Source organism: Eulemur rufifrons, chromosome 9, assembly GCF_041146395.1.
Source record: "Eulemur rufifrons isolate Redbay chromosome 9, OSU_ERuf_1, whole genome shotgun sequence".
NCBI classification, from domain to species: domain Eukaryota; kingdom Metazoa; phylum Chordata; class Mammalia; order Primates; family Lemuridae; genus Eulemur; species Eulemur rufifrons.
In genome coordinates, this window is record NC_090991.1 from 26,679,532 (window position 1) to 26,694,715 (window position 15,184).

At 36.4% G+C, this 15,184-nt stretch overlaps 1 protein-coding gene, 1 non-coding gene and 1 pseudogene across 2 annotated transcripts in view; all 3 read right to left on the bottom strand.

The window, feature by feature from the left end:
- PPM1E (protein phosphatase, Mg2+/Mn2+ dependent 1E) overlaps positions 1-15,184 on the bottom strand; it is a 192,136-nt gene that overhangs the window by 50,521 nt on the left and 126,431 nt on the right. The gene's annotated exons all lie outside the window — the stretch shown is intronic.
- LOC138392695 (U6 spliceosomal RNA) lies at positions 3,420-3,530 on the bottom strand. Its single transcript, XR_011234981.1, has one exon. It is a non-coding gene; the product is annotated as a U6 spliceosomal RNA (small nuclear RNA).
- LOC138391963 (transcription initiation factor TFIID subunit 12 pseudogene) lies at positions 10,208-10,843 on the bottom strand (annotated as a pseudogene).

The following is a 15,184-nucleotide window of genomic DNA, read 5'->3' on the forward strand; positions in this document are numbered from 1 at the left end:
TCAGCTCTGTTTTTCACCATTCATCAGTTTTCAATTGCCATTTATTTTTATTTTTGTGGTGTTCTTTTCAACTGGTTTATAATAATCTCCTTACATAAATTCCCTGCTGATTTCTTTATAATAATTAGTCATCTATTCTTCCTGGATCAGCTATTTGTAAGAAGTTCATGTGAAGAAGTGGCAAGACTGTGTTTCAGGCTAGGAAAAATTCTCCTTAGCTCACAATGAAGTTCCTTAGGACCCATGGTTGTCTGAGGGAGTTATTTTATTCTTAACTTCTTCCCAGCCAACAAATAATTGGCAACTAGAAAGCTGCTTATAATACAGGGTCTCTTTCCCACAACACCTTTTTAAAAATATGGCATGTTTCTAATTCTTCACTCAGCGCCTCCTCTCCTCCTTCTCCTTGGTGCCCAGCTAGGTATTGAGAAGCTCCTGCTGATAGCTGAACGGTTCCAAAATTGCTGATTTTTGCCCCTCAGAGCACACCAACTTCTTTGGAGAATAAATTCTATTGGCTTTTACTGAGATCTGCAGATGTAGGAATCCTACCTCATCATTTCCTCAAACCCATTAGGCCTTTGTTGAATTCGGCACCCCTTACTCAATTTCGTGATTTGGTGTTACAGATTATTTCCTACTCTTATTGAAGATGATATTTACATTTTTCTTTCTTCCTCCAATGTTGTTTCTGGTGATTTCTGAGAGAAGCAGACAATATCATTGTTATTATACCATTTAAAATCTGTAATGAGCCCATACTTTTTACTAGAGATTGAACTGCTTTTCAGAGAGATAGTGATAATTACTCTTATAATATAGAGGCTTGCATTAAGTATTTTGATTCTTTAGTACAGCAAACAAGATAAAATGATACTTTCTTGAAGGAGTGCATATTTAGTGAGTTGAATCAAATACATTCAACTATGAAGCATAATAAATTAGGGAAAGAAGTGATTCCAGAAAGAAGACTGTTATGTGAGGAATCAGTAATCCTATACTCTAATTCTATGCTACTTAATTTATACTATGACCTTGAAAGTGTTATTTTGTCCTCTAATTCTTCTCTGTAAACCTGAAATCTCTAATTGTTGTTTAACTTTTAATGGAATTTAGAGATACTGATTAAATGTAAATTTAAAACAATTGAGTACTAAAGAGAGTTAATATCAAGTCAATCACAATTTATGAAGTATTTTTTTTTTTTTTTGAGACAGAGTCTCACTTTGTTGCCCGGGCTAGAGTGAGTGCCATGGCGTCAGCCTAGCTCACAGCAACCTCAAACTCCTGGGCTCAAGCGATCCTCCTGCCTCAGCCTCCCGAGTAGCTGGGACTACAGGCATGTGCCACCATGCCCGGCTAATTTTTTCTATATATATTTTTAGTTGTCCATATAATTTCTTTCTATTTTTTTTAGTAGAGACGGGGTCTCGCTCTTGCTCAGGCTGGTCTCGAACTCCTGACCTTGAGCGATCCACCCGCCTCGGCCTCCCAGAGTGCTAGGATTACAGGCGTGAGCCACCGCGCCTGGCCTGAAGTATTTATAATTACCTTCCATTCTCCTTTCTTCCCTGTAAATTACTCCAATAAGCCTAAGGAAGACTAAAGCTGGCCAAAGTCTGTAGCAAATTATACATTTTTTTCTTTCTAGTCTGAATAACATATGTGCAAAAAAACAACTGCATTCACCAAAATTTAAAAAGATCACTGAGGAGGAAAAGTGTGATTTTATTTTCCTACTTCATTTTAATCACACATGATTATACTGAAATTCCAACAAATAGCCTTTCAGATACTTGATTCTTATAAATTATGATAGAATCTCAAGTATAGTCTCAAAACAGAGATAGTAGGCAGAATTTCTGATATGGAAAATAATGATAATGTATTCCATTTTTTAAGACTTTCCAAAGCTAACAGAATTTTAAATGATGAGTCCAGGTTAAACAAGTTAACTTCCCAATGATATATATAACAAAATAACATGATAACATAGAGAAACTCAGTAGTGTTTCATATTAGTTTTTTGAAAACTTGTATCCAGCCAGAAACATAATAAGCAAGTGACAACTTTCAGAAGTTATTGCTTACTTTGTTTCTCTTCATGGAGTAAATAAGGAAGGAATTGCTTTTGAGGGTATGAAATGCTTTTTTCCCCTTCTCAGTATTCTATATAAAAATGTTCAAATGTACAGAAAAATTAAAATATTACAGAGAATATTCATATACCCATCTATTAGATTGTGCCATTATTATTTTGCTATCTATCCATCCATTGATCTATCAATACATCCTATTTTTCATGTATATTAAAGCAACCTAGAGATATCAATACATTTCTCCCTAAATATGATTATCATTAATCAGAATTCAATATTTGTTTACAGGTTTTAGTAAAATTTATATACAATAAAATGTACAAATCTTATATGTATATTCACTGAATTTTGATATATGCATATACTTACTGACTCAAATCCCTACCAAGATATGGGACATCATGATTACTCCAGAAAATTCTCTCAGACTCCTTTCTAGTCAATCCACACTCCCAGTTTCCCAGTGTTCTCATTTTTTTCCACCATAGGTTAGTTGTGTCTCTTCCTGAACTTCATATAAATGGACTCATATAGCATGTATTCTTTTATGTTTGGCTCCTTTCAATCATCAAAATATTTTTGAGACTCACCCATGTTATTGCATATCAATAGTCAATTCATTTTTATTGCTCAGTAGTTTTCCATTTTATTAATATACTACAGTTTATTTTCCCATTGATGGACATGCAAGCTTTATCTAGTTTTTGGCCATAATGAATGAAACTGCTACAAACATTCCTGTGTGAGTCATTATGTAGACATGTTTTCTTTTTTTTTTTTTTTTTTTTTTGAGACAGAGTGTCGCTTTGTTGCCCTGGCTAGAGTGAGTGCCGTGGCGTCAGCCTAGCTCACAGCAACCTCAAACTCCTGGGCTCAAGCAATCCTACTGCCTCAGCCTCCCAAGTAGCTGGGACTACAGGCATGTGCCACCATGCCCGGCTAATTTTTTTCTATATATATTTTAGTTGGCCAGATAATTTCTTTCTATTTTTAGTAGAGACGGGGTCTCGCTCTTGCTCAGGCTGGTCTCGAACTCCTGACCTTGAGGGATCCACCCGCCTCGGCCTCCCAGAGTGCTAGGATTACAGGCGTGAGCCACCGCGCCCGGCCGACATGTTTTCATTTCTCTTAGGTAAACACCCAGAAGTGGAATTGCTGGTTCACAAGGTAGGTGTATGTTTAGTTTTATAAGAAACCACCAGACTTCAAAGTTACCATTTTTACATGCCCATTGCTAACGTATAGCATTCTGGTTGTTCCACATCTTTGCCAGTATTTGGTGTTGTCAGTCTCTTTATTCTTATTTATTTTTTATTTTTTTTAATAATGGAACACTTCACGAATTTGCGTGTCATCCTTGCGCAGGGGACATGCTAATCTTCTCTGTATCGTTCCAATTTTTTTTAGTATATGTGCTGCCGAAGCGAGCACTATTTTTATTTTTTTAGAGACTTACTCTGTCACCCAGGCTGGAGTGCAGTGGCACGATCACAGCTCACTGCAGCCGCAAACTCCTGGGCTCAAGCTATCCTGGGCAACTGAGTAAGACCCTGTTTCAAAAAATAAAAGAAAGACGAAATTTGGACATAAACAGATAAAGAGTGGAAACCATGTGAAGACACAGGGAGAAAATGGCCATCTACAAACCAAGGAGAAAGACCTCAGAGGAAACCAACTCTGCCAACACCTTGATCTGGGACTTCCAGCCTCCAGAACTGTGAGAAAAAAAAAAAAACTGTGTTGTTTAAGCCACCAAGTCTATAGTACTTTATAACAGTAGCCCTAACAAACTAATATAGTATCATGGTAATGGCATAGGGTACTTTCATATTAAAATATGGTATTTATCAAGACTTTTTTTCCTTTTAGTTCCATATTAATTTCTTTAGGGTCCTGGCTTTAGCTAATTTTAATGGCAGCTCTAGCAAGAAAGCAATATAAAAATAGGAACCATCCAGTCTAGAAAAGTACTGACCTAAGATTCAAGAGAATGAGTCTTTTAATCATACTGTACTTCAATTCATTCATCTATGAAGTACGGAATTATACTACCTTCACCATTCCTGTCCACTATCTATCTATCCATGTTCCATACTTTTAATCTTAGCTGTTTACCATCAAACTATAAAATGATTCTTCAAAGTATAACCTTGATAAAATAGATATGTAAGAGACTTCTAAAGATAGAGAGAAAAGTATCACTCAGTGTTAAATCAAGAATTAAATGAATTTATTTGAGATAACACTGTTATAGTAACAAAGGCAGCTGATGTATCTATTTTGAGAAACCGGTAACGGTGAAGGAAACTGCAATCCAAACACTCCAGCAAAAGACTCCATTATTTTTTTGTAAAAGTATCTGCAAAGGGCCAAAACACTTAAAATGCTTTATCGCTTGCTAGTTTAAGTCAGTAATACATCTCTATAATATAAAAATGAAAACATATGAAAATAAGGCTATCTATTATAAATCCATATGTTCTGATAAATCTCGGTCAGGTTAAAAAAACTAAATTGTGAGTTAAAAAGAATACACAAAGTCTCTAATGCATTGTTAGTCAACATTTTTTAATCAAGTTTATTTTTCATATTATAAGTTGTTTTTAAGTGCACTATTATGTTATATATTTGAGTTTATAACATTTACATATTGTAGTCAATTCAGTTAGAAAAATGAGGTTATTTGAATTAACATAAACATATTGAATCTGAAGTTATAGATACTGTTGCAGTTTTATATCAGCTTTGGCATCTAGTTTTTTTGTTTATTTTTTGTTATGTTGTTGTACTGAAGACAATCCAATTCCCACAAATGCCATAGAAATAGTAATGGTTTTTTTAAAAATCAGCTTCTCCCAAAATCTCAAACTACTCCTCAATTAAATAGAAATGGCAAGGTTTATTAGGAGATAAATACACATATACCAAACAATCTGTCAGCACAGCACAATTAATTGGTTATAGTCCCTAGGGTATTATGTTATTTGACTATGCTTCTTTATTATAACATACACACACATGCACACACACACACATTTTAAATTATCCAAACAACAAGCACATAGTTAAAAACCAAAAAATATGAAAGGACTTATAATGAAAAGCAACAGTGCCCCTCTTCCTCTTTCAGTTCTATTCACCAGAGACAACCAATACTTTGCATTTAGATCAACATAAACCACTTTAACATTAATATGTAATTCCCAGTTGGACGAGCAGGGGAAAGAGGAAGAGTATAGAGAACAGTGATACTCTCATACACTGTTGATGAGAATGTAAACTAATGAAATCATTTTAAAGAAAAATTTGGTATATGCAATATTTTAAAAATACACATATCTTTTAATGTAGCATTAGAAATTTATCCTAATTATATAGCTATAAAAGTACTCCAAGAAATATATTTAAAGATGTTGGCCAGCCACAGTGGTTCACGCCTATAATCCTAGCACTCTGGGAGGCCAAGGTGGGAGAATTGCTTGAGGTTAGGATTTCTAGATCAGCCTGAGCAAGAGTGAGATCCCATTTCTACTAAAAATAGAAAAAATTAGTCAGGCATGGTGGGGGGCACCTATAGTACCAGCTACTCGGGAGGCTGAGGCAGGAGGATCGCTTGAGCTCAGGAGTTTGAGGCTTCAGTGAGCTATGATCACACTACTGCACCCCAGCCTGGGTGACAGAGAGAGATCCTGTCTCACAAAAAAAAAAAAAAAGAAAAGAAAGAAAGAAGCAAGTAACAAAACAGTATTAGCATTTGAAAAAGGGGATTTAGATGGTGACATGTATACATGCTTCTAAAAAAATTGACAGCACTTATTTTTGTGGTTGTAGAAATGAAAAGTTGGGGGCACTTTATACTTTTCATTTTTCTGTATCACTTCAATTTTTAATCGTGATATTACATTATTTTATGAATAAATAAATAAATGGTATGAACAGGGTCTGACAGTTTTTATTATATGAGCTATTTATTCATTCATTTATTTATTTTTCAATAGGGTATCACTCGGTTGCCAGGGCTAGAGACAGTTGTGTCATCATAGCTCACTTGCAACCTAAAACCTCTGGCCTCAAGCAATCCTGCAGCCTCGGCCTCCCCAAGAGCTAGGATTATAGGTGTGAGCCACCACTCAGCCTCTGTGAGCTATTTAGATGTCTTAGGTAACATAGTGGATGGGATTGAAAATCATGTCCTTTAAGAATCAATCCAATTAATCCAAGCACAGTAGCTCACCCCTGTAATCCCAGGTACTTGGGTGGCTGAGACAGGGGCATCACCTGAGTCCAGGAGTTCAAGGCTATAGTCAGCAATGATTGTGCCTGTGAATAGCCACAGCACTCCAGCCTGGGCCAAATAGTGAGATTGTATCTCAGTTTTAAAAAAACATAGTCAATACAATCATGCCCTATATCTCCATCACCATATGAAGTCACCATCTCCCAGGTAATCCCTTGTATCATCGTCTCTCATCTCCATTAAGCTCTGTACATCCCTTAAACTGATCTAAACCTATTTCCTTCCTCCCCAACCCTTCTACTCTGCTCTCTGGGACACAACGTCTGTCATCAACAAATCCCTTATCTTCAGCCTCTTCTCTGAGCATTTCATTCCTTTTACCTTCTTACATTAATTTATACTTGACTCCCTTAAAGATATCATTTTCCGTGGAGCCCTCTAAGGAAGTGCCAGTTTGCTCTTTCTACCCTCCAATTATCTGGCCTTGCGGTAGGGTAGGTGTCTTCCTTGCTCTTTATTGCCACCTACAGTTCAGTGTACCTCTTTTATCTCTAAAAACTCTTTGAAACTAATGCTATTTGATTTATCATTCACTACCCACTACAATTATAGTCTTCAACAGATCTCCACATCATATGGCCTCATTACCTGAATATTTTAGCACCTATCTTACTATCACTCCCTCCGCCACAACTGCTTTAAAAAGTTTTGGTTATTTCAGTATCTACACAGATGATCCTTCCAATGCTCAGATATCTCTCTGTTTCTTGACTTCCTCACCTCCAACAATCTTGTCTTCCACCTTAACTCAGCCACCCACTCCCAAGATCATGCCCTAGGCCATGTGTTACTAATAACTTAACTACTTTCATAATCTCCATCCCACTCTCCTCCTACAACTCTTCTCTCTCCAGCCCACTCCCTGTAGTACATGGACTTCAACAATTTAAACTCCATCAGGACATTAAATCCATTTTCTCTTCAATCTTCACTACCCTCCTTCTTTGGCCCATCATTATAACCACTCCCTTGCATAAACTCTCAAATCTCTTATCTCTCTATCCCTCTGCCAAACTTACTTTGTAAAACCCTAGTTAAATCCAACTGTCTTCTTACTTAAGGCAGCATCCAAAGAGCTGAATGTGACCAAAGCAAAATTTAAACAATGACTTATCTTCCTTTAATTTATAACTACTAACTTTAAATGAGTCTTTTATTATTAACTTACTATATACATATATACTTTTAGTCAGCTTAGTCTCTTCTGCTTCCCTCTCATTCTCATTGAAGAAATATAAATTAGAACTCACATAATCTCTCATCACCAAACTACTAAACCATGTGCATCTGTACCCGTATACTCTTTCTTCTTATACAATGGCAAAATTATCCATGATCCTTTCTAATCTCTTCTACTTATCCATTGGATTCTATCCTCTCTCACCAACCAAGGATATCACTCCTGCAATTGTCTTTCTCTCTTATGTTATCAATTTTCCCTCTCTACTAGTCATTTCCATCAGCATACAGTGTTTCCAATGTTAAAATACAGGTTTCTTGACCAACATCTCACCACCCCAGTCAATGTCCCATTTCTCTGCTGCCCTTTACAAACGAACTTAAAAGAGCAATCTGTACTTGCTGTCTTTACTTTATCTATTCCCACTGTTTCTTTTTTTTAATAAATAAAGTTTTATTGGTACACAGCCACCACCATTCATTTACGTATCATCTATAGCTGCTTTCAGGGTATAATGGCAGAGATAGATGTTTGCCACAGAGACCAGACAAACCACAAAGCATAAAAATATTATCTGGCACTTTCTAGACAAAGTTTGCCAATCCCTGGTATAAAAGGTAAATTGGGTAAAGTTGAAGAAAACCTTAATTTAAGGAATATGCTTCTGCACAGACCCAAAGAAGAGCATCATAAGGCAACTCCAGGGTACATCTAGACTGAAAATATGACTGTTTTCAAACAAACAAATGAAGCAACAACAAAAAAGGAAAACAAACCCAAACCCAGACATGACTACAGCTTATTCTTCAATCGCATCACACAGCACATCTGCACACTCAGAGGATATGCCGTGCGTCTATCCTCCCACAGCAGGAATCACCTCTCTTTCTTTCTTCTCCTGTAGTTTCTGCTCCTCCTCTTCTCTCTCTTTTCTCTGCTGTTCTTCCCATTCTGCCTTTAAAACTTTCTCTCTTGCTCTTCCTGCCCTTTCTTAGCTGCCTCTTCCTTTTCCTTCTTTATTCTGAATTCTTCTTGTGCCTTCTGCTCCTCAGCAACCACTCCTCATGCAACTTTTGCCTCTCAATCTCCAGCAATTTCTCTTCCTCCAGTTGTTGTTCTTCAGTGAAAGCGTCCTCCTCCTCCTCCTCTTGTGCGAATACTGAGTCTCTCAATAGAGCAAGTTCCTGCCGACGGTTCTTTCATTTCTCCTTCTTCAGGGCAGCCCGGTACTTTTTGTGGCTCGGTTTCTCAGGAAACACCACCCTCTCGGGGCGCCGCCATCTCAGCAGCGCTGCTCTACCCGCCAAACTCCCCCCCCCCCGCCAATCTTCCCCTCCCATCCCCTCCCCTCCCCATTGTTTCTTAAACTCACTCCAGTCAGGCTACAGTTCCCACTGTTTCTCTGAAACTGCCCTTATTAAGACCATGATGGCTTCCATGTTGCCAAATCCATCTGTCAATTCTCATCTTCATTTTATTTGCACTATCATCAGTATCTGAAAAAGGTGATCATTTTTCTCCATCTTGAAATATTTTGTTTCACTTTTAGGTCACCACTTTTCTTGGTTCTGTTTCTATTTTAATACTTCATTAGGTGCTCCTTTTGATCTCTTTTGCTGGTTTCTCTTTCTCTTCCTGACTTCTAGAAATGGTAGTGCCCAGGGTTTAGTCCTTGACTTCTTCTCTATACCCATTTAACAGATTTCATCATGTCTAATGGCTTTATGTATTATCTATATGCTGATGCCTCCCAACTGTGTATTTCTAGTCCAAACCTTTCACCTGAACTCCAGGAGGCTATTCTTGGATATCTAATGTACATTTCTTTTTTTTTTTTTTTGCATTTTTTTTATTATTTCAGCATATTGTGGGGTACAAAAGTTTAGGTTACATATATTACCCTTGCTCCCGAGTCAGAGCTTCAAACGTGTCCTTAACATGCCCCAAAATAAACTCCTGATTCCCACCCTCCTTTTTGCCAAACTTTTTCTCCTATAAACTTCTGTATTTCAGTAAATAATTCCTTCCGTTTTTCAATTTGCTTGGGCCAAAAACCCTAGAGTCATTTTTTATTCCTCTCTTTATCTTACACCCTAAATCCGATCCATCAACAAATCTTCTTGGTTCTATCTTCAAAATCTGACTGCCTGTTACCACTTTCATAGATACCTCCCTAGCCTAAATCATCATTATGCTTCACTGAATTAATGTCATTAACCACTACTGGTCTCCCCATGTCCCTCCCACCTCATAGTCTATCCTGCCCACAAGAGCCAAGAGATGTCCTTAAAAAATGTAAGTTGTACCAATGTTAATTTCTTAGTTTTGATAAATGTACCATAATCACGTATCAGCTGGGAGAAGGGACATACAGGAACTCTCTCTGTTTTCAACTCTGCTGTAAATCTAAAATTATTTCAAAATTGAAAGTGTTTTTTTGTTTTGGGGAGGGTAGGAGGCCTTATTCTTTTGGCAGATCCTCTCAGTCATTATAGATATTGCTGCACTGTTAATCAAAAATATATATTTCTCTGTAAAGAATTAAAAAAAAGTTCCAAGGATAAGATGGCTAAGGTCTCAGCTCAAGGGTCTCCAAATATATTCTTATGCATTCCCTGACCATTCTGTGTGCTATTTCTTGGTTGTTTTTCAGGTTGATGCCATTCTCTGTGAGCTTCTATGGTGCAAGCTTTTTTGTACGGTCAAATTTCTTCAGAGCCAAATCATCCTCGAGTCACATGTTCCACTGGCACTCTAAATGCAGCTGGACTTCTTTCACCTCCAAGGTGCTGGACTTGCAATGCCGAGCAAGCTGGGAGGCTGCTGTCACCACACTCTTGATAAAATCATCAGCAATCTGCAGCAGCATCTCCTGCACATCTTCATCCAACTGCTTGTTAGGATCCACTTCTCTTACTAAGTCCTATAATTTCTTCTTGGTCAGTACCTTTTTAGGTCAATAGCTAAGATGACCTCCCGTCCCAGGAGTGGCTGGTATCTTTACCACTGTAGTGCTATTAGCCACGGAGCCTTGTGGAGGGGTGCTGGGTGGTTCCAGTTTTATGGATGACAAACTGGAGAGGTTGATTAGGGCAGAAGGCCAAACTGGTTCATAATCTGTCAAGTTTTGGACTTCAACTCATAGAGCTTATCAAGATCCTGTTTCTTTTTGGAACTGTGAGGACCAAGGCCAATCAAAGGCAACAGCGTATATCTCCCCATGATATGTGGAGACTGCCCCAGTGAAGCGTTTGTCTCAGCAGCCATCTGACTGCATGGCCCTCCGCAAGTACCTCCCAAAATTGAATGTTTAAAATTAGGCAAGTCATGTCATTCACTGTTTAAAACCTCAGTGCTAAGCAGCACAGAGAAGGCACACAATAAATATTTATTGGATGAATGGATGAAAGCTGAAGGTTAACTATTTAAGACCTCTCTCCTCACCATCCATAGGATGTGAAAAAATAAAAAAAAAAAGACATCTCAAGTTAAATGACTGTATATTTCCCTACATTGCCTCTTTCCATCTATTAATTGCTATTCTTCTGCTAGGTTTAATACATGTTTCTAAATGTCACATTCCTCTCATGATTTTTTCTTCTGTCACACACAGTGACTATTCCTACCCATTATCTTCTGAGAGCCATAAACCTTCAGGCATTTCTTTCAAATTTAAACTTAAATTATCTTTTGATAGCACTCTGAATCAAACCACTGTGAAAATTATGAATCTGAAGGCTATAACTCTGCTTCCATTTATGGTTTAGTATAGAATACTTGGAGTTTTAAAGATATCAACATCCCAGGTTTTTTAGATAAAATTTTAGGCCTCATAATTGTAGCTCATAAAAATAATCTCTTCTCTGTATTTTATCTAGATTCAGATTTGAGGTTCAAGAAGCAAAGATTATGGATAAGTACACATGTTTAAAAGTATCTGAATAAATGTTTCTTATTCAGTTTTTTAGAAGCCTGCATTTTTAAAGCATATATTGTTTTAAAAAGCTATTTTGGGGAATATATGGCAGGTGAAAAGTACCCTACTAAAGACCATAAGTTAAATATTATAAATCAGAATGAGAGTACAGCATTAAATTTAGCCTTATATGAAAGAGGATTTTAATCTTTGATTTGATACAAATTCCAGTAATCTAAGTAATCTCTACCTGATGAAGGAATATGCCCTTAGAAATTCTACTGGTTAAGTAGTTCAGTTTCTGAAGGAACTATTTTTAAATAAGTCTTAAATATACACCAAACCTCCAATACAGTTGGCAGCTTCAGAAAAGCTTAATTACCCTCTTATTCTTTTAACTATCCAAATAAACCAATCCAGTGACTACCATAGTACTTATTACCTGCTGTGAGCACAGTCAAATGGATTCCCCACTGTTAAATTCAGAAAATAAACGAGAAGAACAAGAAAAAAACAACAACCAAAAAAAAAAAAGGAAAAGAAATAAGAATGCTGACAGGCAAAGTAACAAAATACAGCAACCAGGGACAAAATGAAAATCCCAGCCTGGCTTCCGATACCAGGAAAGATCTGAGAATGGAAAATATCTAGGAAAATCCTTTCATTCATAGTGGTAAAATAAAATTCAACTAAGAATAGAGTAATTTACTGTGACTTTCTTTAAATGCTACTCCATACGAAACCAGAGAATAAAATTATAGTTCCCTTTGAAAAGATCTGATAGAGTCAGTAAAGGAAAAATGAAAAAAACTAAAAAAAAAGAAAAAATTATGGATTGTAAAACTTTTTTTTATGGAGAAGAATCACAACCGTACACTGTATGTGTTATTCTCATAATGAGAAGAAGAAATAGTTGGCAGTAGATAATATAGCAGGGTTCAAAATCATTTTATTTTCCAGCTTTTGCTTCCCTTCTGAATTCACCATAAAATTTGTTCTGTGCTGCTTAAGTTAAACTAAGAGTGGCAGCATCAAGCTGACTAAATCTGATTGCAGAGCTATTGCCTATTGTCTATTGCAAAATGGATTTCAGGAAGATGGAAATTTCAGCATTCTCCCTAATGGAAATGCTGAATTATAACCTTAACCACAGCAACATATCTGGGCATTGCCTTAGGAAAAACTGTCACAGAGTAAATGGAGTAGAAGAAATGGGAAAATGTATACCATATAAAAAAGTGCTATAATATTCTTCCTAGGGAAACAAACAAAAATAGATAATAAACAACAGCAATAATTATAATAATAAATGCTAAGCTTCACCAGAAGAAAAACTCAACACGTTAGGTGTACCTTTTAATTTCCAACGAATATAGACAGCTCTTATAGTTACTGAGGGAATCTCTGTTAACTGGTTTACTAGTGGTATATAATAATCTCACATATTTGTATGGTCCTTTATGTTTACAAAGGGTTTTCACATATATTATCTCCGTTAGCCCATACCAAACCCTATGAGATAGTATAATGAGTACTAAAACAAAATCATAGAATTGGAAGGAACCACAAAAGTCATTTAGTCAATTTTCAATTTGCAGTTAGGAATTCCCTCTATAGTATCCCTAACATCTGGGTAAGTCAGCTTCTGTCATAATTTCTTTAGTGACAGGAAATCATAAGTAAAGGTTTATGGAGAATGAACAAGGCTTACCTGAGTATTTATTAAAACAGGATCAGGGACACATGGCAATGGAAAATTCTACCTCTACCAGCTATTTTCTGTTTATTGAAAATTTATTATGTGCCAGACACTGTCTTTATGTATATGATCTCTTTTAACCTTTACAATCTGTAAGGAGCAGCTAATAGCTGCTTAATAATTAGGAATATTTTACTTGAAACTATTCTTTTCCCAAATTATTTAATGACCTTTAAAATTTATTTAAATGGAGAACCTCTGAAAATGCATGTTGAATAGAAGGCATAGCTAAAGATAAGGTATGAATATGATTATTCCCATTTTATAAGATGAGAAAATTGAGCTAAGCAAATTAGCCCTAGTTACATTTAGGAAGTAATGGGGTGGGACCTAGAACACCGATCTTCAGTCTACTAATCCAATAATTAATTCCATTCCACATTGCAAAATAAGCAAGCTACAATGTATTTTAATAGAGATAAACATGTAAAAATCTCTTAAATTTGCAACAAAAATAAAAGTATTTATTTTTTGGCTATAATAATAGAGCTTAATACAGCTAACTATAAGTTGAATGAGAGTTATCAAGATGTACGATTTAGGGCTTTTACAAATTAACAATCTATTGACCATATGTGATTCAATATATTGTTTGGTCGTTGCAACCACTGATATGGTATGCTTGTAGATTACTACAAAAACAAGCACAAACAGCCAAAGCCTGCCTCTTCCTCCTCTCTTTCTCTCTCTGTCCCCTACCCTCCGTAAGAATACTACAAAATGACAACAATAATCTTTGGTACTAAGTAATAAATAATTGCAGAAGATAATGAGAAATGTCAAAATTTAGATTTAAATTAATTTTGCCACAGATTATGTGTGCTTTTTATTGAGTTTAGTCTATGGAAAATGATAAAGTGGGCAAAGCTTTCTCTAAGATCAGGTCTTGTTCATGTGTTATCTCTATATCAAAATGTGTTCCTTGATCACTTGGTTAAGGTAGTGTTTGCCAGCTTTCTTCATATTTTTTTTTTTCTTGGAAGTGAGTTAGCCTACACTCAAGGCTGGAGATGGGGGTTAACTCTACCATTGGGAGAAGAACATTTTACCTCTGTGGTATTCTTCCCAAAAGCCCATAACCCAAGTTTAGGCTTTTGGAAAACATTATCAGATAAACCTAAATTGTAAAACATTCTATGAAACATCAAGCCAGAGCTCCTTAAGACTATTAAGCTCATAGGAAACAAGGGAAGACTAAGCAACTGTCATTAGACCACAAAAGAATAGGAAATATGATGATTAAAAGCAATGTAGGCCGGGCGAGGTGGCTCACGCCTGTAATCCTAGCACTCTGGAAGGCCGAGGCCAGCGGATGGTTTGAGCTCAGGAGTTCGAGACCAGCATGAGCAAGAGTAAGACTCCATCTCTACTAAAAAAAAAAATAGAAATCAATTAGCTGGACAACTAAAAATATATAGAAAAAATTAGCCGGGCATGGTGGCGCATGCCTATAGTCCCAGCTACTTGGGAGGCTGAGGCAGGAGGATCATTTGAGCCCAGGAGTTTGAGGTTGCTGTGAGCTAGGCTGACACCATGGCACTCTAGCCCAGGCAACAGAGAGAGACACTGTCTCAAAAAAACTAAATAAATAAAAATAAAGCAATGTAGTATGCCATATTGAATCCTAGAACAGAAAAAGGACACTGGTAAAAAAAAAACTGATGGGAAAAAATTTAATTAATAGCAATGAACCAGTGCTGGTCAGTTTCTTAGTTTTGTCAAATGTACCACAATAATGTAAGATGTTAACATCAGGGGATATGTAAGAGGTAGATGGCAATATTATCTTAGCAGCTTTCCTGTAAACCTAAAATTATCCAAAACTAAGTTTATTTTTTAAAAACTCTGCTCAAGGCTAGAGGCTTATAAACTCATTCATTACCTTGCTGACTATAAGACACAGGAAAAACAAAACTGTTTTTCCTAACCTTAA